The sequence below is a fragment of the Peromyscus leucopus genome, chromosome 1, assembly GCF_004664715.2.
Source record: "Peromyscus leucopus breed LL Stock chromosome 1, UCI_PerLeu_2.1, whole genome shotgun sequence".
Lineage (NCBI taxonomy): Eukaryota > Metazoa > Chordata > Mammalia > Rodentia > Cricetidae > Peromyscus > Peromyscus leucopus.
The window spans coordinates 177899693-177927140 of NC_051063.1; the positions used below are offsets into that span (position 1 = coordinate 177899693).

The 27448-nt window shown below is 37.3% G+C and overlaps 1 pseudogene; it reads right to left on the reverse strand.

The window, feature by feature from the left end:
- Nucleotides 1-8215: 8215 nt before the first annotated feature.
- The window catches only part of LOC114685238, a 127231-nt pseudogene continuing 107998 nt past the window's right edge, over nucleotides 8216-27448 (reverse strand).

The window sequence follows — 27448 nt, forward strand, 5'->3', positions numbered from 1 at the left end:
CAAAGAAGAATTAATACCAACATTCTCCAGTTGTTCCACACAACAAAAACAGAAGGAATATTAACACGCTATTATGAGGCTACATTTATACTGATATCCAAACCACACAAAAATGCAACAAAGAAAGAGAATTACAAACCAGTCTCCCTCATGAACATTGATGCAAAAATACTCAAAAAAAAATATTGGCAAACTGAATCCAAGAACCTGTCAAAAAATTATCTACCATGACCAAGGGAACTTCATCCCAGGGATACAAGGATGGTTCAACATACATAAATCTGTCAATATAATACACCATATAAACAAACTGAAAGAAAAATCCACATGACCATCTCATTAGATGCTGAAAAATCCTTTGACAATATCTAGCACCCCTTCATGATAAACATCCCGGGGAGAACAGGAATACAAGGAACATACATAAATATAATAAAGGCAATTTACAGCAAGCAATAACTAACAACAAATTAAATGGAGAGAAACTCAAAGTGATTCCACTAAAATAAGGAACAAGACAAAGCTGTCCATTCTCCCCATATTTATTCAACATAGTACTTGAAGTTCTAGCTAGAGCAATAAGACAACAAAAGGAGATCAAGGGATACATATTGGTAAGGAAATATTCAAATTTCACTATTTGCAGATGCTATGATAGTGTACATAAATGACACCAAAAATTCTGCCAGGGAACTCCTACAGCTGATAAACACATTCAGTAATGTGGCAGTATACAAGATTTACTGGAAAAAACAGTAGCTCTCCTATACACAAATGATAAATGGGCTTAGAAAGAAATCAGAGAAACATCACCCTTTACAGTAGCCACAAATAATATAAAATACCTTGTGGTAATTTTAACGAAGCAACTGAAAGATCTGTATGACAAGAACTTTAAGTCTCTAAAGAAAGAAATTGAAGAAAATTTCAGAAAATGGAAATAACTTTCATGCTCATTGATCGGTAAGATTAACATAGTGAATGACAATCCTATCAAAAGCAATCTACAGATTCAATGCTATTCCCATCAAAATCCCAGCACAATTCTTCACAGACCTTGAAAGAACAATACTCCACTTCATATGGAAAAAGAGAAAAACACATTCTAGCTAAAATAATCCTGTACAATAAAGCAACCACTGGAGGCATCACCATTGCTGACCTCAAGCTCTACTATAGCTTAATAAAAACAGCAGGGTATTGTCATAAAAACCAACACATAGACTAATGGGATCAAATTGAAGACTCTGACATTAATCCTCACAATTATGACAAAAAAGCCAAAATTGTACAATGGAAATTAAAAAGCATCTTCAACAATTGGTGCTGGCATAACTGGATGTTAACATGTAGAGCATTGCAAATAGATCCATGTCTGTCACCATGCATAAAACTCAAGTCAAGCTGGATCAAAGTCTTCGAAATACATCCAGTTATACTGAACTTGATAGAAGAGAATGTAGGAAGTAGTCTTAAATGCATTGGCACAGAAGACCCTTCCTAAATATAACATTAGTAGCACAGACACTGAGAGCAACTATTAATAAATGGGACCTCCTAACACTGAGAAGCTTTTGTAGTGCAAAAGACAAAGTCAATAATACATAGAAGACAGCCTACAGTATGGGAAATGATCTTCAACAACCCTGAGTCTGAGAGAGGACTGATCTACAAACCATATAAAGAATTCAAGAAACTAGACTTCAAAATACCAAGCAATCCAAAAAAAAAAATGGGCCACAGAGTGAAACAGAGAATTCTCAACAGAAGAATCTCAAATGGCCTAAAGACATTTATAGAATAGCTCAACATCCTTAGTCATCATGAAATGCAAATCAAAATAGTTCTGAGATGACATCTTATACTTGTCAGAATGGCTAAGATCAAAAACACTGATTATAGCATATGTTGGAGAGGATGTAGAACAAGAACACTCCTCCACTGTTGGGGGTAGTGCAAATTTGTACATCTACTCTGGAAATCAGTATGCCAGTTTCTCAGAAAATTTGGAATCAACCTTCCTCAAGACCAAGCTATACCACCCTTGGACATATACCCAAAAGATGCACAATCACACCACAAGGACATATGCTCAATTATGTTCATAGCAGCATTGTTCATAATTGCCAGAACCTGGAAACAACCTAAATGCTCCTCAACCAAAGAATGGATAAGGAACATGTGGCACATATACACAATGGAGTACTACTCAACAGAAAAAGAATGACATCCTGAAATTTGCAGGCAAATAGATGGAACTAGAAAATATCCTGAGTGAGGTAACCCATACTCAGAAAGACAAACATGGTATGTACTCATTCATAAGTGGATACTAGGTGTAAAGCATATGATAACCAGAGTACAACCCACAGCTCCAGAGAAGCTACCTAACAAGGAGGACCCTAAGAGGGATGCATGGATTGCCCTGCAAAAGAGAAATAGATGAGATCCCCATAAGTAAACTGGGAATGAAGGGGGTAATGGTGCGTAGGGGATGGGGGATTAGAACACAAGGGAATTGGAGTTTCGAGCTGGAACAGGGACAGAAAGGGATAGCAAGGAAAGAGATATAATGATAGATAGAAACATCATGGGAATAGGGAGAAATGGGGTGCTAGAGAAGTTCCAAGGAATCCACAAGTAAGACCTGACCTTGAACTACTAGCCATAGTGGAGAGGATGCCTTTACTTGCCTACTCCAGTAATCAGGTTGGTGGATACCCTAACTGTCATCATATATCATTCATCAAGCAACTGATGCAAAGATTCACAGCCAAGCATCAGGCCTAATGCCAGGACGCCATTCTATAAGAGAGAAGAGGGATTCTACGAGCAAGGGACATCAAGATCATGATGGGGTAACATACGGACTAGTGGGAGCTCATGAACTGTGGACCAATCGCTTCAGAGCCCCCATGGGACTGGACTAGGCCTTCTGTATAGCTGAGAGAGTTGATTTGCTTGAACTGTTTAAAGGGCTCCCTGGCACTATGATCAGGATCCATTCCTGGTGCATGAGTGAGCTATATGGAGCCCAGTGCCTATGGTTGGACACATTACACAGCCTTGGTGCAGGGGAAGGGTCTTGGATCTGCCTCAACTGAATGTACCAGTCTCTGCTGACTCCCCATGGGAATCCTTGTCTTGGAGGAAGTGGGAGTTGTGGGAATGCTGGATGGGGTAGGTGAGAAGCAGGGATCTGTGGTTGGTATATAAAATGAATAGAAAATTTCTTAATAATAAAAAGAAAGAAATAAAAAAGAAACTAGGAAGCCAACTGCATTATTCTCATACACATCTTAACATATTTTTATGTCTTTGATGGTGAGTGGAAGACAAGGTGATTGTCATAGATTTTGATGGCTTTAAAATTACTAATTCTTTAGAATTACCTTTATATTCCACAACTCAACTTTAGATGAAGCCTTTTTTAATCCAAAAATGTGTATTGGCTGTTGTTATTTTTTTGATATTTGATTTTCAAACCTACCCCCAGAATGTGTGAAATAATTCTATTTTGTAAATATATAAGATTTATTAAATCTGAATCTGGAAATTCTACATTTCATATCAGGTGATCTTCCTATGAAGATGATAAATTCCCATGACTTTGTATTATCCTGAAGTAAGTCTGCATTAAGCTAAGTGATCTATAGATATTTATTTAATGAGCTATTTTAAATTCTGTATGATCTTTGATTAAATTTTGCAAAAATAAAATTTAGATTTTTTTACACATTTAAGAAAGAAATTTTCAAATAAACTACATATGTTTATGTGTTATATGATAGTTTCTTTATAGCATGATTCCTTATGATATTTTTATACATGTTCTTAATTTATCATTCTTATTCCTTCTATACGGATATACATCCCCACTGTAGTTAGTACACACCCTTGTTTTCACCATTTCCCTTCAGATTACTTGTAACACTGTATTTAAATTAATTTTTAATATAAATTCAATATAAATTTAAAAGAAGTATGTTTATTGATCACATATTGATACATTTAAGAAAAATACCAATGTGGGAAAAAGTTTTCCAGTATTTTCAAATTCTTCTTCTTGGATAGTATGTCACTATTTCCAAGGATTCTCAGACATATCAAATTTTGGATCATTTTAAACATATTTCTAACAGACTTAATGCTCTATTGTTTCAATAGATAAAATTGTCTAAGGAATAAAATATACTGAGATTGGATATATGAATAAGACTTTAAGATTGCTTACTGCTCTTACAGTGGGATGGAGTTCAATATCCAGAACCCAGGTTAGGGAGCTCACAACCTTCTATAAGAACAGCTTGAGGGTATATGAGGTCTTCTTATGGTCTACATGTGCAAATGTACTCATGTGCACAAACCTTCTTCCAAAACCTCCTCAACCATACAGCTATAATTTAACAATAGCCAGGTGCGGTCACCCAGTACCTAGAATGTTGAGGCAGGAGGATCTCTATTAATTCAAGGGCAGCCTGCTCTTCATTGATATTTGACAATCAGTCTGGGTTATATAGTTTGTCTCTGTCTCAAAAAAAAATTTAACAAAAAAATCCCTAGATGACGTAATGAACAGAATATATCAAATTAAAAAATGTAAAGTTAAAAGGAACTACTAGACTAAGGATGATGGAAAGATCAGACCTAAGCTTAGGGTTCTGGATAAAGAAAATATTTATGTTAGGGTCGTTTAGTAAGAAATGGGTTAAGGGTCAGAGGTTATAGGGAAACCAAGGAGAAACCATTTGTTGAACAATTAATTTCTAAAAGTGCTCATAATATATCTTAATGTGTTCATCATGATGCAACAAATATGAAAACACAGCAGCTATGGATACCTGCAGTAGGTCAAGCAGCAGAAGTCTGTCATCGATGGGGCATATGATTTCTAAGACAAGTCCTATACTGAAGAGCTCTAACAGCTTGGGAGAGAGAATTATTACCTTTTGGGGTTTTGAAGACTATTAGGAATTCCATGCTATAGTGCATGCCCTCCCCATGCTATTTCACAGGCAACATCACTTAGCTGATAAAGGCAGTTATGGCCAATTGTGAGGATCAGAGTTTGATTCCCTGAACCTAAGTGGAAGGGGAGAACTTATCCTGCAAACTGTCTTCAGACTTCTACTCATGCACCATGCTTTATACTCACACTCAGATATACAAATAAAAGTAATTCAGTGTAAATAAAACATTTAAAGTCTGAAGGATCCCTCTCACTACTTTCCATGAGAGATAATTATGTATTTGTCAAAAATATTTCATATTTAAGTGTGTGTGTGTGTGTGTGCACGCGCGCATGCGTGAGTGAGTGAGTGTGTGTGTGTGTGTGTGTGTGTGTGTGTGTGTGTGTGTGTGTGTAGTTCCCAAGGAGCAAAGAAGAGTTTGCTGATCTGTTAGAGTTGCAGTTAGGTATTTGTGAGCCACCAGAAATGAGTGATAGGAATGGAACTTAGGTCCTCTGCAAGAGCAGGACTCATTTTTAACTAATGAACCATTTCTTCAGCTCCCATATAAAATTCTTAACATATCCTGTAAAAAAAACCCCGCCTATTTCTTCCATAGACTCTAGAGTTATAATATAACTTTTTGTTTTAGGTTGGTTACATATCTCCTCTTGATTTTAGACTTTACTCTTGAGTGATTTGGGGTGCTACATTGGAGTGTAAGTTCCATAAGTGTGTTCTCACATGAAACAAGAAGAACACAAGGACAGGGGTACAAGACATTCAGTTTGTCCCTCTAAAATATATATTCTTAATATTTTATTCTAGGTGGGTGATGGTGGCACATGCCTTTAATTACAGAACTTGAGAGGCAGAAGCAAGTGGATCTCTGAGATTGAGGACAACCTGGTCTACAGAGCAAGGTCCAAAACAGCCAGGGCTACTCAGAGAAATCCTGACTTGAAAAACAAACAAAAAATTTAGTTTTTAATTATGTATAAATCTGTGTATGAATGCAAGTTTGTGCATGAAAATTTAACACATGAATTTTACTAATGGAATGTACATTATATCTGACCATAAAGATGTTCATGTGTTTTTATCTTTACTAAATTAATTTACAAAATATGAAGTGTATTGATTTAACATATTTGGGCCAAATGACACCAAGAATGATTTAACTACGAAGGCTTGTTTGTAGAGCCTTGTCCTTTTTTTTTTTTTTGGTTTTCATAGCGATATTATACTCAACTGCCATTTTTGTTTACATTTTGATTTTTTGTTTTCCTTATGGGATTAAGTTTAACATTTTCATATTAAACTTGCACATTTCTTTCTATCATAACATTTCTCCCTCAAGGATTTTGGACACAGCTATTTGGAACATGATATGACTTCCACTGTTGGCTGATTTGGAGCTGGGTAAAAATATTATTTGTGTATGCTCAAGTAACACCCAGCATGGGAGACATGTTCTCTGCAGATCAAGATGATGAATTCTCAGCTCGTTCTCCAGCACCATGTCTTCCTACACACCTCCATGCTTCCCACCCTGATGATAATGGACTAAACATCTGAAAGTGCAAATGCTTTCCTTTAGAAGTGTTGATATGGCCATGGTGTCTTTTCACAGCAATAGAGGGTATAAGGAAGTAATTTCAAGTGTTTAAATGCAAGTTGTAAAGGTCTGAGGATGTGAATGCTTTAGTTATGAGGGTCTAAGAAAGTGATTTAAGGTATGTGAAGGATTGTGGAAAATGAGAAATGTTCCATATTTTTCTTTCTTTCTGTGCTATTGTTTTACTAAGATTTTAAATATTAAGCGTTTTAACATAAATCAATGGAGTTCTGATAAACCGTTAATCTCTCCCTGGTAAAGTACTGACTACTATCATCATAGTCACAAGCTCAAAATTTAAAATTCCTTTGTTTTTTTTTTCTAGGTATAGACTTAAAAGTGCCTCTCATTGTGCTGAAAACATCTCACTCTAATCTTTATATATCCATCCCTCTGGATAGAGAAAAAAGTGTTCATGCTATTACCCCAAAAGCACAGCTTTTGGTATGACTTTAAGGCATGAGTCTACTCTAGATTTTTCATACACAGACATCTGTTATTTGCTTTCTCTACAGGGAGAATTTCAGTATAGATTATAAGCAGTGTCAATGCTCATATATCAAAAACTTCTATGTCTTTTTGTAAACTTAAAATATTCATGTAAGCTTCAATGAGTCATGACTTGGATCACTGCTGGTCGTGTTCATTCTACTACTTTCTCTCCCTGCTCTGGACTCTTCCAGATGCACCTGGCTGTATTCTCCATCATGTCTATCATAAGAAACTTCCTCTTAACCATAAAAGAAAAGAAAATAATGCACTCTTTTCCCATTTGCACATCCAGATTTAAATATAAGTGTGGCTCTAGGACACACAAACAGAGTGGACCATGTGGGAGCAGAACATATTAACAGTAGCTAAGGACAGGGCAGTAGAAGAGAAATACTGAAGAAATTACAATGATGTGCATGTCTGTGTCAAAGTTTCATAATGTAACACATTTTATACACACAGTAAATATTATAAAAAAGTCAAAGAGTGAAATACAGATAAAAATACTGAGCAGAAATGTAAGTTTATAAAGGTCTTATTATATCTTAAGCATTTTGAATGAAGTTTCAAAGTCTCTATAGATAACATTTTTTTATTTCTTTGGCAAAAAGTCACAGAATAAAAACACTTAATGTTTCTTGTAGTTTATTTTAATGTTTAAAATGTTACAAAGATTGTTTTAAGCTGGGATACCATGAAGCATATTAGAGTTAGTTGATAATGTAAAACAAACCACTAATAAAAGAAGAAAATATTTGATGACTCAAGTCTCCAAGATTCAGAGTGGAGGATAATTCTGTGGTCAAGAGCACTGCACTACCCTTGTATAGGACCTGAGTTCATTTCCAAGACACAAAGCAGGGGGCTTACAGCATATGTAACTGCAACACCATTGGAACCAATGCACTCTTTTGACCTCTGAAAGCACTGTACATGGAAATATGGATGGACACACACACACACACACACACACACACACACACAAACACACACACTATAACTACCTCCTCTACTATTACCACTACTAACACTTTTACACTTAATATCTAAAACAAAAACAAAAACAAACTCTACAATTCAATAACAAGATTTAATCTGAGACAACATCCAGTCATTCACATATACAAGAACAGGAAAATAAACCCCACTCACGATATTTTTTTTTATAGTTTTAAGAATTTATTCCCATGGAAACAGCCCTGTAGGGAAACTAGCCATTTTCTCCTGGAACACTTTATCTAAAGCTTCAGCTTGGGCTACTTTAAAGTGATTTTTCCAGTCCCCAGGCATGCCTAGAAAATATGAAGCAGACACATACATTCATTAATGATGATCTCAACGATGATCTCAACACTGCTCTCAGTCATTCCTTCACATGCTCTTACCATGTACTTGACAAGGACCACATAGTTAAGAAAGGGGAAGTACCAATGTCTTCCAGAACACTTCTTACCCCTTGTTAAATTATACATCAGAATTCTACTTCGGTGGCAATAATGTCCTCCCTCCTCCGATCTCATATCAACTACACACTCTAAAGGCTTCCACACTAGCTCTAGCTTTTAGATGTTGAGATTATTCCTGCTTCCCACTACACCTACATCCATCACACTGTCCAATCCAAAAGAGTTTCTCATCTCAATTATCTAAGCAGATTTCAATTGTTCTTTCAAAATTTTAGTGTTTACTTTTAAAACTTCTAAAAAAACATGCAAGCAACTTTTAAAAGATCTTTAAAATTATGTTTAATTATGTGTGTGTAGGTACACATGAATGCAGGTTCCTGCCAAGCTTGGAGGCATCTGATCCCCTTGAGCTGGAGATACACACTGTTGTGAGCTACATGTCAATCATCTTGATGCTTTCATCAGATGTAGGAGACCCAGATACTACCAGCTGAGAATATCCCAAGATTTCTATTTTCAGTCAGTATAGTGTCTGGTGATACATGAAGAACTACGTGAACTTTTTACTGTATCTTTTCACCAGACTTTGGTTCTCATCACTCCATTCTACTATGTCTTTGGTTTTGACATTAGACATGACAAATTGTCCATCTGCTCTCATTGAACCGTGTTCCTTTTTTCTAGAGTGCTGATGTCTTCCATATGTTCACTTGCTGTACTTTGGTTTGCCAACTTATGCAAATCTGACCACTTCTTCCTGTCTTCCCTCCATGTAGAAATCTGCAGACCCATCTTGCTGTCTATTATTTCATAACTGTGACACTTTGATAAATTTCCTTTTTGTAAAGATGCTTGAAATATGTATCTAATATATTTAGAAAGTTAAATGTTTCTTTTATCACCAAAGGCTTCATTTGTCAAATCATATCAGACACATAGATCATACTCAGTATGGAATTGTTGAAAGCATTCATAAGTGAGTGAGAAAGGTACTGGCCTTATTTCCACTTTTCTGATGAGGAAAATTTAGTCTTTGAGATGTTACTCAGCATGAGAGTGGTGGATGTGAACTTGAAGCTGAAAAGACGGATAGTAGAAGTCATGGTTTTCCTCATCACATTGTATTTCTTATGTATCATATAAGTTAACTTTAAATCCCGAGTGGTATTATTAAAGAAAATATAAAGTATAATATAAAGTATTCAGAATTAAATTGTAATTATTGATATACCATCTCCCAATCTGTATTTTCTGCAGTTTCTAAATATGGAATCATAATGATCAACATTGCTTGTAGAAAATTATTGCTTGAAGCTTCAAACCAGATTCATTCCACCTAGCCAAATGATTGAGTCTCCCAGGTAAAGAGTAGCTCTCCAGAGGCAAGAAAAGGATTTTTTTTTTTTTTTTGGATCCTGAGAAGAGCAACTAAAGGAGAGTGAATTCCTCCCATTTAACATCAATCTAACAGTTATCAAAGCTTTTCATGGGTTGTGATTGAGGGAATTAGGTGTCTAATGGTAAGTAATTAAATTAATTTTAGAATTAATCTTTGATCTGCTCATACTTTCAAGATTAAAAAAAGGAACCAATCTGATGTATGAATTGAAAAGACCAACATTATCCTCATGCATCTTATTCTTTCAAAAAGTGTTTCCCAGATTCCATCTCAGCATCCTCTATAATGAAGTCATGAATCAGGGTGGGGCAAGTAATGAAGTTGGTCTCCCCTTTAGTGAACTGGTTTTCAGTGGGACTTATGGCTTATAATGACTGTGAGTACAAGAAAAATAATTCCCCAGAGTAAAAGTTATGTTCAAGCATAACAAAATGAATGTCATATAATCTCTACAATGATTAAATTACAAATGACTTATGGAGTCAGATCAAGATTTTTGACAGAACTAACATACATGGTACATGAAAAACACTATGTTTTAGAGAGACTTAACTAAAATTCATTGTGGTCATACTAGAAGAATCTACATGGAAAAGAGGAAATGGGAGCTGTCTTCATGAAATTGTGTGCATGATTCTATTATATCTGTGCCAGTGTGTTTCTGACAGAACTTTTATTTGTTAGTTTCCATAGCCATTTCCTATTAAACAAACCACTTCATTCCTTTTGGCATTTAATTAAAGCCTTTTATGTATCCATACTGTTTTACCTCTGCCAAATTCTGATTCATTAGAGGAAATCCAAGAATTGGCAACTTCTCTTCTTATGTGGGACCTTCAGTTCTAGTGCAGACAACTCTGTCTTTACAGAGTCTGTGGCACAGTAGTCTAAGGTTATCTGTCAATAGCAGTGGATTCTCCAGAGGGCTCAGTCCATAGTGTATAAATGACCATATTCTTGAACTGAAATGTATGCGTGGTCAAATCTGAGCCCAAACTTCCTCTTGTGAGGACACCAGGAGTATTGGATTAAATGCAGTCTGCTAACCACTTTAACTTACTTAGCTATATGTATAGTCCTGATGTCTTTATATTCTAGGATATGAACCTTACAATCTAGGGTGGAGGAGATTTGGAGGTTAAGGCTAAAGCATGTAAATTATTGGAAGAAGAAAATTAAATCCATTACCCATGGCACTCCATTTGCTGTGTTTTAACCCTTGTTCTTTACTTGTCCACAAAGATCTGACATCTGATTTATTCCTTCTTCAATGTCAAGTCCCATCTCACTAATTATTTGCTAATTGGGTAAAGGTGACACTCCAGGTGTGATTCGTTCTGGCAAAGTTGCTCCTGAACTTTACGGCTTTGAAACTACAGCCACAATCTGCTCCCAGCATAGAGAGGTAGCACAGACATAGAGAAGATGGATATTCCCATTCCTGTAGAGGCAATTCAGAACAAACTGAGTAGCCATAACCCTGAAGCAATCCAAATTGAGGTTGGTAAACATCATCATATTGTAACACTGGTGAATAACTAACTTAGTCTCTGTGGGGTCTATTCTCAGCTTGGTCCGAGAAAGTAATCATGACAGGGTCAACATTTTTTCAGCCAGAAATTGAAGTTTTTCTGTGTTTATCATCCCAGGTATATCTCTAGTCCCAGCACTAAATGTTTTCTTTGGAGTTTCTATGACAGGGAAACTTAAAGAAGCCTCATTGCAACATGTCTACCCTTCTGATTTCCATTTAGGGTATTGAACACAACCATCTGCAATCTCAAGATGCTTTCCCAGAACAAATCACTTTTTTCAGAGGTACTGAAGCCCATATGGAATGACTCTTCCATAAGGTTTGTGAGAAACTATGATGTGATGTGCAATGACTTCAGAAATATTCCCACCTCAGTCTCACTGGAACAACAAGCTGCTGCCTGCACGTCCCTAGCCTCAGATGGTTCTACATCACCTGGAGAACAAATGAATCAGTCTTTTCTTCCTGGACTTGGTCAACATTCCAGCCTTTTGGGTCCCCAGCTATGGCCCAAATTTCTGCAAGAAGAAGTGAGATGATTACATCACCCCTCATTCATTTATTTACAAAAGACTGGAACATTGATTTCCTAACCTGGGATATACAGCTAATGTGCCTATTTAACATATATTATCAAAAAATTACTAATGTTCTCAGTAGGCTAAAAGATTTACTGCTGCTTTACTTTTAGACATCATTATACTCATTAATATGGGTAGTCAAATTAAAAATATTAAGATTAGATTAACTGTCTCTTATCATTCACAATTTAAATGGATTTATGTCACTCCACTTCCATACAATAGGTTCTAAGATAATCTAGACACAGGTTAGGTCCTACCTCCATGGCCTATGAAATAATCCTAAACTAATGACAAACATACAGTCTTTACATCAACAAAGTATAGCCATTATTTCAGCTCAATTAGAGGCTACCTTGGTTTCTGAGGTTACAAACAGATTTTTACAATCTCTCACCTCTTTTGTTCAGGACAGAGCTTTTGGTCTATTATCATTCATTTGGGAGTAATCCTAGGAGTTGTGCTTATTTTGATTCTTGTCCTTCCAGTCATCTTTTTAAAATAAAAAAGGGGGAGATGCCACAGCCATATCTGAATGGAATGGCAGAAATAATAAAGCCAGCACAGCTGCTTGACAAAGATCCAGCAAAGCTGAGCCACATGATGGCTGCCATGCCACATTTAGTTCTCATCTCCACCTTTTGCATACTTGGGGCACTTTTAATATTTGTATGATTTGGGGATGTTGGGTTGATGGAAAATTCCTTATGACTCATTTATACCTTCTCCCAGGAATGGTGCTTCTAAGGTAATCCAGGAAAGTCCTGAACATACTATCCCCCAACACACACTTTGAGGGAGAAATCTTTACCTACTTCAAGGTCTTCTTTGCACCTTGAAGGTTGTGACACATAAAGAAGAAGCCAAGAGGTAGGTAGACAGGCCCAGTGGCAGCCGACAGGGACATTCAGGCCTGGCGGAGACATTCAGGCCCAGCAGCGGCCCACAGAGGTGGACAGGCCCTGCAGCAGAGATAAGCAGATGGAGGTGGACGGCCCCGGCGGCGGCGGCGGCCGACAGAGACATTCAGACCCGGCGGCGGTGGCCCACAGAAGTGGACAGGCCATGCAGCAGAGACAGACAGGCGGACGCATGTCGGCGACCTGCGGAGGTGGACGGGCCCAGTGGCAGCAGCCGACAGGGACATACAGGCCCATCGGCAACTGCAAGAGACATACACGCCCGGTGGCAGCCCACAGAGGTGGATGGGCCCAGCAGCAGTGACAAGCAGAGGTAGGTGGGCCCGCCTTGGCAGCCGGCAGAGACATACAGGCCCGTTGGCCCCCCGCAGAGGCAGACAGACCCAGCGGCAGCTGACAGGGACATATAGGCCCGGCGGCGGCGGAGAAAAGTGGATGCAGGTGGGCCTGTGGCAGTGGGCCACAGGGATGGACAGGCCCGGGGACAGAGAGGGGTGGACGCAGCTTGGAACGGGGACACCCCTAGCCCCAACACCTGGGGAAGGGGCTATCTCCGTGGGTCGGAAACAGGGTGAGTCTGGGCACTCTGTCTGGGGACAACCCAGGGCCAAGCTGCTGATCCTGTGAAACCCAACAACTTGGAGGTGTTGGTGAGACTACGCTGCTCAGCTGAAACCCATCTGGGAGAGGATTCAGATGCCTACAGTTTGAAGTCTGAAGAAACAAGATCAGCTGAGGAGTTGACAAATGAACAAAACGTGACCTGGGAACACAGAAGAAGGCGCTACCCAGTCACTAAACCAGATCACCAGAATCATAAGTATATAATTCACCAACTGAAATCAGCTGTCCCTGAAGAAACAGCCCAATAGCACCAATTTAACCAAGAACCCCTACTAAACCAAGACTAAAAATTAGAACAAGAGAGGCACTCTCAGACACAGACACCACCTGCACCACACAGAGGAAAAGATGAGTAGATGCCAGTGCAAAAATGCAGGCAACAACATAAAGACCTATATAGCAACATCAGAACCTAGTGATTCTACACCTGCAAGACCTAAACATACCATGACAGAAGAAACAGAAGAAATCAACCCTAAAAATGACTTTAAGAAGATGATAGAGGCCCTTAAAGAAGAAATAAAACATTCCCTCAATGAGGAAATAAAAACTTTCCTTAAAGAGGAAATGAAAAACTACCTTAAAGAGGAAATAAAAACTTTCCTTAAAGAGGAAATGAAAAACTCTCTCAAAGAGGAAATAAAAACTTCCCTTAAAGAGGAAATTAAAAACTCCATTAAAGAGGAAATAAAAAACTCCCTTAAAGAAATGGAAGAAAAAAAGAACAAAAAAATGGGAAGAAATCAAATCAAGCCAAGAAAAAGCAATTAAACAGATGAAAGAAACATTCCAAGATCTGAAAAATGAATTTGATACAATAAAGAAAACACATGCTGAGGGAATGCTGGAAATAGAAATCCTGACTAAACGAACAGGAACTACAGAAACAAGCATAACCAACCGATTGCAAGAGATGGAACAGAGAATCTCTGACACTGAAGACACGATAGAGAAAATAGATTCGTCAGTCAAAGAAAACACTAAAGACAAAAAAGTTGTAACACAAAACGTCCAGGAAATTTGGGATACCATGAAAAGACCAAACCTAAGAATAATAGGAATAGAAGAAGGAGAAGAATACCAACTCAAAGGCACAGAAAATATATTCAACAAAATCATAGAAGAAAACTTTCCTAACCTAAAGAAAGAAATACCTATGAAGATACAAGAAGCTTACAGAACACCGAATAGGCTGGATCCAAAAAAAAAAAAAAAGTCCCCTCGCCACATAATAATCAAAACACTAAACACACAGAACAAAGAAAAAATATTAAGAGCCGCAAAGGAAAAAAACCAAGTAACATATAAAGGTAAACCCATCAGAATAACACCAGACTACTCAATAGAGACTATGAAAGCTAGAAGATCATGGACAAATCTTATGCAGACACTAAGAGACCACGGATGCCAACCCAGACTATTATACCCAGCAAAACTCTTAATCACCATAGGCGGAGTAAACAAAATATTCCAGGATAAAACCAGATTTAATCAATACCTGTCTACAAACTCAGCCCTACAGAAAGCACTAGAAGGGAAAATTCAACCCATAGAAACTAAACACATCCATGAAAAATCAAGCAATAGATAATCCCACACCAACATACACCACAGAAGGACAACACAACACAACCACAAAAAATAACAGGAATTAACAATCACTGGTCATTAATATCCATCAATATCAATAGTCTCAACTCACCTATAAAAAGACATAGGCTAACAGAATGGATAAGAAAACAGAACCCATCCATCTGCTGCATACAAGAAATACACCTTAACTTCAAAGATAGACACTACCTCCGAGTAAAGGGCTGGGAAAAGGCTTTCCAAGCAAATGGACCTAAGAAACAAGCTGGTGTAGCTATCCTAATATCTAGAGAAAAAGGATGTTTCAAAAGAGAAGAAGTCTTGTGGCAATGCCTCAGTGGTCCAGGTAACTAACAGAACTCGGAAATCCGCAACGGAGACTAAGGCAACAGAGATCTAGAGTGGAGTGCTGAGTTCTGGCAAACAGCTGCATCTTTCTTCCAGTAAGTACCTGAACAGGGTTGATGTGAATTATGTACAGTCCAGATTTTAAGAATCATACTCTCTCAGTGATCTCCACAAACTAGTGGGTGTCCTCCCTCACTGCCCCTGTGAGACAGTCTCTGTACGGGAGAGGCCTCACGTGACTTTGTCTCTGGTGTTACTCTGGGGACACCTGTGTGAGAAACTGTATGCTCCAGAACCAGCTCTCATGTCCTTTGGCCAATGCCGGAGTGTGAAATAGTCCAACGTGGGAAACAAAAGATGATCCCAATCGGGAATCGTGACATCTTTTTTTTTTTTTTTTTTTTTGGATGATGGTCATGTTCTGTTTTGAAATAACCTCTGTGTATTTCATTTATTTTCTATTACCTGGCTATCTCTGAGCAGGCTTCAGATTTTGACAGTTGATGAAAGATACGACAAGCATTAATGTGTGGGTGAAAAGCTTGGTGAAATTCTGAGTGAAGTTTTAGTTAAAGTTGGTTGAACTTGGGATTTACTGGGAGGCCAAAGATTTAAAAAGCAGAAGATTCTCTCAAGACACAAGTTGTGTGATAATAGTGTGTTTTGTGTGTGTGAATGAGAATTTGTAAATGTTGAATTCTAGGCTTCGACAATCATTGTCAGTGCAGATCAAGCTGCAAGTATTTATGTTTTAAAACTTAAATTATAAAGCTAGTTACGTCTTTCTAACAACTAGTTTTAATGTTTATGAGCATATTTTACTTACACTACCTTTTCAGGATGTTGAGAAAGATGCATCAAAAGCACAGACTGGAGGCTGGGGGCTAGATGGTTTTGAGGAAGAGGTCTTGGTGGACTCTTTCATAGAGCAAAGGGAAGCAATGCCTTCTGGGAAATGAGCTAAGTTTGAATCTAGTCTTTAAGATTAGAAGTCAAAAACAAAAATATTAAGGAAAGGAAAACCTAATTGATCTTTGAAGTATTGTTATGTGGAATTGAGTGGGACTTTTGAGGCCTTTCTTCCAGAAAACAAGGACTTGGTTGTCAGGCCTATATTAGGCCTAAACCTTGGTGCCATGTAGCTGTACTTAAATCATTTCAATGGAAAGTGTCTTAGTGATTGGAACTTCTAGTGCAGTTTGGAGTTCTTCCATTTGAAAAATGTGATATTTGCATGGGATTGTTTGAATCTTGTTTTCTAGTCCCTCCTCATCACCACACTCATAGTCTGAAGGTAGATTTTTCTCTTGATAAAGGAACAAAAAAAGGGAACACCTTGTTTGTAAATAGGTATCTAGTAACTAGTGGTAAACTTGAAATGGTAGAATTCTTTAAAGCCTAATTCTAGGTAGCCTTAAGAAAATGTATCTTAATTATTTTTTGAACCTGTATTCACCTTGTTTTTTTCAAATATCTTAAGTTATATTTTCTTTTTCAGAGCTGCTTCTTATTTGGGGCTACTTTTTTTTTTAATTGAGGCATAATTCATAAAAGGGTATATTGTTTTGATGAGACTTTTTACAACTGTGGCTGGATATCTTTCTTTAGTCTTCCAAGAAGGGCCATTTTACTTTTTTAGAGTTACTTTTTAAAGTCATGAGGTCAACAACTTGGACTACTATGCATGTAAGTGCTAATGCAAATTAAAACCCAAGTTGACCTCCAGCAGCAGTTAATTCTATGTTGACAGTGAGAGAACACTTTGCCTGTTAGGATACTGTTACTCGTGGACTGAAATGCTGAAGAAACCCCTCCCCCTATTTTGTTTTTTGCAAAAATCAAGGTATAGTCTAGGGTTTCCTGGTTGACCTCAACAGATAAACTGAGATGATAGTCTTAGTTCAGAAATGATCTGAATGTAGATTTACAGTCTACGTGTACAGCTGGCTAAGTGAGATCGCTTTCACAGTTCTGCATGTATCCCATCGGCTCCCCATTAGTCACTGAACTCTTAAAACTGGTATTGTAACATTATCACAATGTTTTGCGCCAATTCTATAAACTTTACAGTGCAATATGTGTTCCTTTTCTGAGGCAAACTAAAGGTATATTTCTCAAGGTTCTGCTGCTAATAGCAGCATTGATGGAGGATTTTTTTATACATTTGTAATAGATAGAAATAAACCAGAAAAAAAGAAGAAAAAAAAGTGGTGGAGGAAAAGGTGAACACTGCAAGAATACTCAAAAGGGCTGAGAGTTGCAAACGCCAAGAATGGCTTTGCATAGTAAATGGAATAGAACAGCTCTGAACTATAGCTTACTTTTCCTGGTTTGGTCTGACAGAATGTTTGAATGCTTTTGTACAAAAATCAGAGCCTTAAAAACAAGGATTTGGTGAGATTGTAAAATGGTGTGCCACTTTGGCAAAACAGTTTGGTGGTTGGTCAAAATGCAAAACATTGTTACTCTGTTACTCAACAATTCTACCCTTAGGAATAAATCCTCAAACTACTGAAAATGTGCACCTATGAAACATGTACATGAAAGTTTACAGCAGTGTGTTGCTAATAGTAAAAAAGTTAAAACAACTCAAATAGCTGTCAAATACTGGAGAGAAATAAAATGTGGCTTATTCATACAATAGAATATTATTAAGACATAAAAATGAATGAGAAACTGACAGATTAAATGACTTTGGTGAACTTTCATAATTTTATTTGTAGATCTTTCCATTTCTAATTTATAAATACATTTGGGGTTATAAATTATAAATGTACTGCCTCCTGTCAACATTGTATACTTCTATTTGATGATTTCTGTGTCAAACATTATATGGAAATGTTTCCAATTATTTTCTGTATTAACTGTGAATGAATAGAACAAAATAAATTGCCTGTGATGGGAAAAAAAGAAGAAGAAGCCAGAGGTCTCTTTATGAGGCTATCAGATATTCTTGAAACATATGTTCCTGTACTTACACTGGAACAAGATATTCAAAACAAAGTAAATTTAAAACGGTCAACAAGATCTGGTAGGCTAGAGGAGTTGGCCACAGCTCAGATTACAAGCCTTTTCCTACTGTACACTCAGACAATTACGTGGCATACAACTCTGCCCCACATAGAGACATATTGATAAAGAAAGTATATAGTGGGAAGATGATAAAAGTATAAACAGTCGTGACCTCCCTCTCTTAAAATTTAAAGCCACTATAATGTCAAGGAACAGCAGAATGCCAAATTCTATAAAGATATAATGTGAACATTGATTGTATTGTGCCAGGATTTGAATAGTAACTGCAGCAGTTTAAGCCTGAGCATTTTTCCTGGACACTCTGACCACTAAGAGTTAGTAATACATTGCTTGAGACATGGCAAATTGCCCAGGATGGTTGAAAATTTTGTTTTGGTCTCATGTCCTTGAAGCAACCAAAACAACCAGCCTGAGCACAGGCTGTCATATGCCTCTACATTCTCAAAAATTGGGTTATGGTGTTAATGAGTAAGAATGATAACTCTGTTTATTATTGATGTCAAAACTTGAGGGAAAATGATTGGAAATGAAAACTCTGTACTGTCATAGTTTATTAATGATGACTAAAAGATGAGCAAAAGGAAGTAAAACACGTGTTGAAAACAAAAATGGTATGATCTATGTTTTGGAACATCATGAATGTATCCCTGCTAACTAAATTCTGTATAAATAAAGAAACACTCTGACTGCTAGTCAGGCTGCAAGATTCTCCAGACTACCATGGCCTGGCTCACTTCCTTTTCCTACCGACTCCTTACACTTTCTGCAGGACCCATCCACCACTGGGGAATGGCTCCCGGCAACAAGCCCTCCACATGTTGAAATAATTTAAAGCTGAAAAATGTCTTCACCTTTTTCTCAAGAGAACCAAATTGAGAGTAACACTGTCTTTAGGGACAAGACTGAAATTAGACATTTTGTTTTCTTTCATGGCTTGAAAGGAGCTGTACTTGAGGTGCATGTGGCTCTAATTTTTTTCCTAGGAAGTCACAAATCTTCTTTATGATATAGTATACATACATATGAGGACCATCTAAATAATATGACTAATAATGGGGGAGATGTGTTCCAAATGGCCGTCTCTTGCCACCAAAGGAATTTTTATTACTGTGATTAGTTTATATCTAATTGAGTTGTTGGCCAAAGAGACCTCATGGGAACCCCTAACAACAAAGGCTATATAGGTTGCTCTTCACAAACTTAGAGCAAGTTGCTATTGCTGAAGACAACACCTTTATAACTCACTGAACATACAGATGCTTGGCTGATGACTGCAGAGAGCTTTCATATCTACTTTCCAGCACTTTTGTTACTGGAATGTGATTGGCACACTATCCAAAGAGAAATGTAGACATAGAACCAGCCACAAATCCTTTGATCTACAATGGTGTCTGCTATGGAGAAATCCTTGTTTACATTATGAATATCTATTACTAATATTGGTTAATAAAAATCTGATAGGCAAGTAGTTGGGCAGGAAGTTAGATGGGAAAGCAAAATTGAGAATGACAGGATGAAGGAGAGTGGAGTCAAGAGGGATGCCAGCCAGTTGATCAGTAAGACATGCTGGAGGACGTAAAGCCATGAGCCACCTGGCATTACATAGATTAATAGATATGGCGTAATTTAAATATAATATTGAGCTAGTAACAAGCCTAAGCTATCAGCCAAAGATTTATAATTCATATTCTGCCTCTGAGTCCATTGGTTGGGAAAAGGCAGTTGGAATAGGAAATGCTCCTTTTCATATGACATTCCAATGTGTGGCCAAAATTTCCACATAAAACCTGACAAAGCTTAGAAAAGGATACTAGACACACAAGAAAGTAGTCAATCATGGCTTCTTGGTAGTGAATTTTTTGCCAGTGGGATCTGTTTGCTGGTAGAAAGCAGAGGCCTGGCTCCTCTGAGACCACTTGATGGCTTGGCAAAATTGGACAATGGCTCTTTTAAGATGCCTTACTACCAAACATGCATATGGTGTTTTTTGAACAGCTGGCAACATACTACTGTGTGGCAGCATGGACCTAGAAACTTCCTGGAGATGTAACTATGTAACTCCACGTAACTATGGAGAACACATAGGCAGTATGGATACTGTATGTTATTGTGTTGTCTTTAAATCTTTTGACTACTCATCAACAAATGAGAACTGCAAAGAAACATTTGATTATGAAAGCTGTTAGATTAAACCAACCTTTATATTTTAAAAATATTTTGATATCAAAATTTAGTTCAAAAATATGTTGCTTTGGGAAAGAGGCTCTGTTTTTATTTCCACAGGAAGGGAAAGACTCTGGATTCATTCTAAGTCAAGAAAGATTAGGTTTGAATAAAAAAGACCCTGTAAAAAATTTTTAGATGGGAACAGATGACAAAGATGAAGAAGTTTGAGAGTGCCTCTGTTACAGTTCCCTCTGAGTTCTGCATCAGAACAACTTCAACTTCTGAGATGATCCAGCCTCACAGAATACTTCAGTCAGGACTTGACTATAATCTTAAAATTTTCAGGATCACTACAAGATTACTAGTTCCCATAATCAATAGGAAGTAATCTAGAGAACTACACCTGCATTCCCAAAAATAAATTATGAAAATGTGTCATGATTTGTTTAGGTTGCTTACAAGTTGTTACACATAATGGTCAGAAAAAAAAAAAGCTAAACAAAGGAAATTAGACCCAGGAATCGTTTTCTGAAAAGAAATAGGGGGTATAGAAATGATCAGATAAAATGATAGATTATTAAATACACTTCAATCCAAAAAGCAAGTATTAATCTTAGGTATTTTACATTGGTATGGAGTTAGGTAATAACAAGCCTAAGCTAACAGTCAAGCATTTATAAGTCACATTTAGACTCTGAGTTGGTTATTTGGGACCAGGTTGTTGGGACCAGAAACTTCTATTTACATAGTCCTACCTGCACAATATGTTAGGGCAATATTGCCACAGAGCTCATGGGAGTAACCAACCAATAACTGATTTTACTTAAGGCTCACTCTATGAGTTGGAACCCATAGCTGGCACTGCGTTGTGGGCAAGAGACGAGATAGTCGGAGGACCTAGGGTAAAACCAAGTAATACTGGTCTGAAAAATCAGTCACAAAATGACACCCAATGGTGTTCTGCTATGCTCAGGTTAGAGTCTCGTTCAGGCATCATCAGAGAATTTTTTTCCCAAAACAGTTGGGAAAAAATAGAGATTTACAGATAGAGAACACACAGAATTTGAGATATTTTTGAACAATCAGCCTTAAATGGTATGTCTATACCAAATCTCTCACTTTAGATCTTAGATAATTCTTCAGAAGAAGAAGAATGTTAGAGCCCAGAGAAGAGAGAGGACAGTAAGAAAACATGACCATCCACATCAACATAAGAAAAGTTCATATGAACCCACAGACTGGAGCAGCATGGGAAGTGCCACACCAGTCTGCACCAATCCTCTGCTTATATGTTAGGGTCTACAGTTTAGTGATTTTGTGGTTTTCCTAGATGTTTAAGCATGTGGGTCTCTGCTTGTGCCTTCTCTTGTGCTGTTTCCATTCTGTTCATTTGTCTTGTCCAACTTTGAGGTGATAATATTATTTCATCATATTTTACTTTATTTTGTTATATTTTGCTGAAGACAGCATATGAAAAGCCCGATATGTTGCCAGTGGAATCTGTGCTGGAGTTACCCGAGAATGAGGACATGAATCCATCCCGGCCTGCCCCACAGGATATTCTGTTAAGCCTGCCTCCTGTGGGTCAGGGAGAAAAGAAGCCTTATGCTCTGAGGGCAGACTTTATGGCATATGCATGTCATGCTCTCATCCATCCAACTGTTACTGGTTCTTATAACCCTCCTACTCTATTTGCTCTTTATGATGTTTCTTTCTCTCTCCTGCAGTGGCTTCAATGAAATTTGAAATGATATTGAGATTGTGACAATGGCAGAAGTTAAAGCTGCTATGCAGGTCATGGGAAAACCCAGAAGGCTGGAGGCAGAAAACTGTAGATGGAGTGACATATAGATAGGATAGAAGACAAGAATTGTCCAGAACTAGTTAAAAGACAACTTGATGATTTACAGAGAGATGAAGTAATTAGGCTGAGAGGGAGCTGAGAGTTTGGTACTTTAAACCATTGCTTGTACTTCTGTGCTTTATAAAAAACCACAAGTAGATGGCCTCTGGGGTGATAACCTCAGACGTTCTGATAATTATTAACCTGCAAAAGAATAAGCTGGTATGCTTTGGATTTCTTCCTGGAAACTTCTATGTACAATCAAGGGGCATGGGGTACACTTTGCTGATTTAAAAAAAGCATTTTTGAAAGTATTGTGAAGAATCCAATCTCCTGTTGAATTTTCTCATCCCCTATTCCCTCGTATTATTACAATAAAAGACTGGGGTTGAGTCAGATTGGGAGAAGAAGGCAGAGGAAACCCACATCTTCAGATCTGACAAGACTTGTCAGCTTGCACCAACTCTTGTGTCTCAGTCTTTCCTTGTGCCTGCCAGACATCCCTGCCCTTTGAGACCCCCAAAATTGCCGAGGCTTGCCCCTAGCAACATTTTTTAAAAAATTAATGAATGGAAGTTTAGTAACTAGAGTAAATGTTAACAACTGGAATGCCATTTATACCTGCTGGGAAAGGGAAAATTCCATTTTCTCCAATGAGGTGAAACTAGATATATCAAACACTCCAGCAAACTCTTCATGTGAAAGTGTAGTTGACAAACACAATAGGCTCTATAGCTGGTTTTGTTGTTGTTGTTGTTGTGTGTGTGTATGTGTGTATGTGTGCGTGCACGCGCGCACACAGGGGCTTTCATTTTGTTGCAGTTAAGTGTTTTTATTTTTCTCTTATTAGTATTGTTTTATTTTGTTTTCTTTCAGGGGGATTTTTGTTTTATTTGGATTTTGTTTGTTTTTTCAGAAAGAATTTAAGGTTGTGTGGGTAAGGAGGAGGGGAAAATTTGGAAGAAACAGTGGGAGAGAGAGAATGTGATCAAAATGTATTTAAATTTAAAATTGTTTTAAATAATAAAAAAATAGGGGAAATGAAAATGAAAACAAAGAAGTGACAGCTATCAGTAACCTTCATCACCAACAGAGTCTAATCTAAAAGGTACACAGTGACTGTAAGACTGCTTCTTCTCCTCTTTAACAAAATTTTTTCAACTCTTCTAAGGATGGCTAAGTGTTTTCTCTGACAGAGTACACACTTTTTTTCTTGTTCAGTAAAAAGTAAATTGATATTTTTATCTGTGATACACAAATGATGGTTACTTTTCACTGATAACTTCCAAACTACCTAAACTTTTGAGTTCCTGATCAAATGTGAATATTTTTGTGCTTACATGTTTAGTGTCATTATTAAGCGTCCATCAGTAGAGGGAGAATATTTTTAACTATATGAAAAAAATACACAAATGAACTTAAAATATTTTAATTAATGATATTTTTAATCAATGTCTCTTTTAGCCAAGGTTGACCTCAAACCCACCATACAAGCAAGGATAACCCAGAAATTCTGAATCTCTCTCCCAGTGCTGTTTTTAGAGTCATGTGACACTTTGCCAAGATATTTTTTTAATTTTTAAAATAAGAGATATTTGAGACATATGCACAGTACTTAATCATATTGATAATCTTCTTTGGGACATTTCAATAAAATGAAAGCTGCAATGATCTGATAAGGGTGTGGCCTATCATTCCATTTACAAATATGACATTACTGTATGTTCCAAATTTTAGATTTTCTCTACTAAGAGTTTTGAAATCTCCAGTGTATTCTAGCCCACCATGCAGAATCCTATGTATTGCAGAACACAGAACACAGTCCTCCCTGATTGAGTGCATCCTGTACATGCCTAGTCAGATGTAAGTTTCACTCATGTTTTTCATGTTACTTTAGCACTTGTGCTCTCTCAGGATTCTCAGATGGATTTCCTGCCTTTTTTTCCCTCTTCTTGCCATCCATAGGGGAACGACTTACATTTGGGAACAACAGTGGAGTGACACTGCTTTGCCCATTCCCCACTGACCACTGGGTTATTAGGTGTATTGAATGTGTTGCATAGACAATTAAAAAAAACCTACACAAGTGTGAGCTACTCCACCCTACCCCAGAGTGGAGTAGGGTAAAGAAGATATGGGTGATGGACAAGGAGGCTAGAGAGAAAATGCCAGATGCAGGGCAATAAAGGACATTGGACATAATCTCATTTTTTTGACTTTTCATTAGCCTAACACTGTCATGGGAATACCTAGGGATGTAAGGTGCTGCCTGGGGTGAGTTTGTGAGAGGCTTTGTGATTGCTGAAAGAGTTAAACATACCTGTTTCATGTCTCTGTAGCTCAGGAGCAGTAAATTGTCCCTTTTTCAAATGCATAGTCAGGCATGTGTGTGCTCAAACCATGATATACCACTGTATGCAGGGAAGAGGAAGGTGTTGATTATAAAGAATGAAAGTGAGGTCTGCTTAATATTCTTCACTTTTCTGGAAATGCAGACAACTTTATTAATTAGAATCAAACATGTATTTAAAATATAAAATGTGACATTAGACACTTACACCCAGATAGTGAGCTGATTATATCAAATTCCTTAGTAAACTAATCACCTCACACCTTTACCCCTGATACTACATGGAGACATACTCTTAGTGGGCTGGAAAAAGCAATCATACCAATACAGTGAGCTAGAGGGTTCTTGGCATGGCCAGACCTGGACTTTGTATTACTATCATGTATAAAGAACTATCTTAACCCTTTCTGAGGGATCTACCTCTAAGCTTCCACCACTTCTCAATAGTGATTCATCAACACCCTAGCCTCCAAAAACACAGACAACTGGAGAGAGAACTTCCAGGCATAGCCCAAAAGCTTCACTCCAAAGCTTCATTTACATTTCTATGACTATTGTGATGTGTTTTCAACAGTCACAGTGTCTTCACTGTTTTTAGTCTAAGGCTTTCTGTACATGTCTCACCCTCCATTGAACTCTTGGATTGTTTGCCCATTATCTGAAGAACTAACAGAATCAAGTCAGGAAACATGCAACCAAAATATTCAACCCCAAAGGTTCAGATTAGAAGACATCAATTGCAAACTCTTAATGATTTTCAAATATTATTGGGAAATATTAGTTGGGTATGACTCAATATTGAATTGACTGGTCAATAATTAAGTAATTTATTTCAAAGTTTGCATGAATTCAGATTTAAATAGTCTGAGAGATCTAACTGCTGAAGCAGATAGAGAACTATCTCAAGAGGAAAAAGATTACAAGGGGCATATTTGAATCAATTAATTCCCAAACTTGAATATATTTTAGTTATTTTACTTCTACCCATTTCCCTACTGGACTTATTATACAAACAGAGGATAGTATTTTAGAATGGACTTTTTTAGCCACCAAACATAAAAAGTTAAAACCTTATATAGAAAAGCTGATTCAGTCTCTGTGAGCAGTTATGAGACCTGGTTAGTTATGAGGTCCGTGTCTTTGATCCCTCTATCTCTGCTTTGTTTGAGGGACATCTAGGCTGTTTCTACTTTCTTATTATTATAAATAAAGCTGCCATGAACATAGATGAGCAAGTGTCCTCCAACAATGAAAGAGTGTTCCCTTTTCTTCACATACTTGCCTGAGAGAGCTGTCACTTAAGGTTTATTCTTAATTTAAAATGTATTTATTTTTCTAGAGAGTTTCTCTATAAACTTGGCTGTCCCAAAGATTGCTCTAGAGAGCAGGCTGGCATTGAACTCATAGAGATGTACCTGCTTGTGCCTCCCCAGTGCTGGGACTAAAGACGTGCTACCACCACACAGCTATCACTTGTGTTTTTGACCTTAGCCTTTATGAGAGGTGTATAATGCAATCTTTGAGTCATTTTGATTTTTATTTCCATGCTGGCGAAGGGTATCAAACATTTCTTAATGTCCTTCTCAGCCATTTGAGATTCCTCTCCTGGGAACTCTCTGTTCAGATGCGTACCCAATTTTTAAATTCAGGTTATTTAGTTTGTTGATGTCCAGTTTCTTAAATTCTTTTTATATTTTGGATAGTAGCCCTCTGTCAGATGTGGAGTTGGCGTAAATCAGTTACCATTCACTATGCTGTTGTTTTTTTACTATTGATGGTATCCTTTGCCTTACAGAAACTTGTCAATTTCATGCAGTACCAGTTTTAATTGACAATCTTAGTGCTTCTGCTCTTGGTGTTCTGTTCAGGAAGTTGTCTCCTTGCCAATGAGTTCAAGGCTATTACCCACATTCTCTTCTATAATGTTCATTGTTTCTGGTTGTATGTTGCGATCTTTGGATTGCTTGGATTTGAGTTTTGTGCAGGGTGATGGATATGGATCTACACCATTTGCATTTGTCTACAGGCCAGCATCCAGTAACACCAACAGCATTTGTTGAAGATGCTTTATTGTGTATTTCTGACTTTTATAAAATAAAAAAAATCTGATGAGTGGATTTATATCTGAGTCTATGATTCAATTATGTTGATTCACCTGTCTGTTTTTATGCCAGTTCCACAAGGTTTTTCATTATTATAGCTCTGCAGTATAGCTTGAAATCTGGGATGTTGATACCTCCAGTTCTTTTATTGTACAGAATTTTTTAGCTGTCCTGGAGTTTTTGTTTTTCCATATGAAATTGAGCATTATACTTTTAAGAAATGTAAAGAATTGTGTTGAAGTGTTGATAAAGATTGCATTGAATCTATTGATTGTTTTTGGTAAGAGCCATTTTTCCTATGTTAACCCTACAGATCCATGAGCATTGAAGCTATTTCTGTCTTTTGATATGTTCTCTAATTTCTTTCTTCAAAGACTTGAAGTTATTGTCAGACAGTTCTTTCACTTGCTTGGTTAGATTTACCCCAAGATATTTTTTTTATTGTTTGTAGATATTGTGAACGGAGTAGTTTTCCTAAATCTTTCTCAACTTG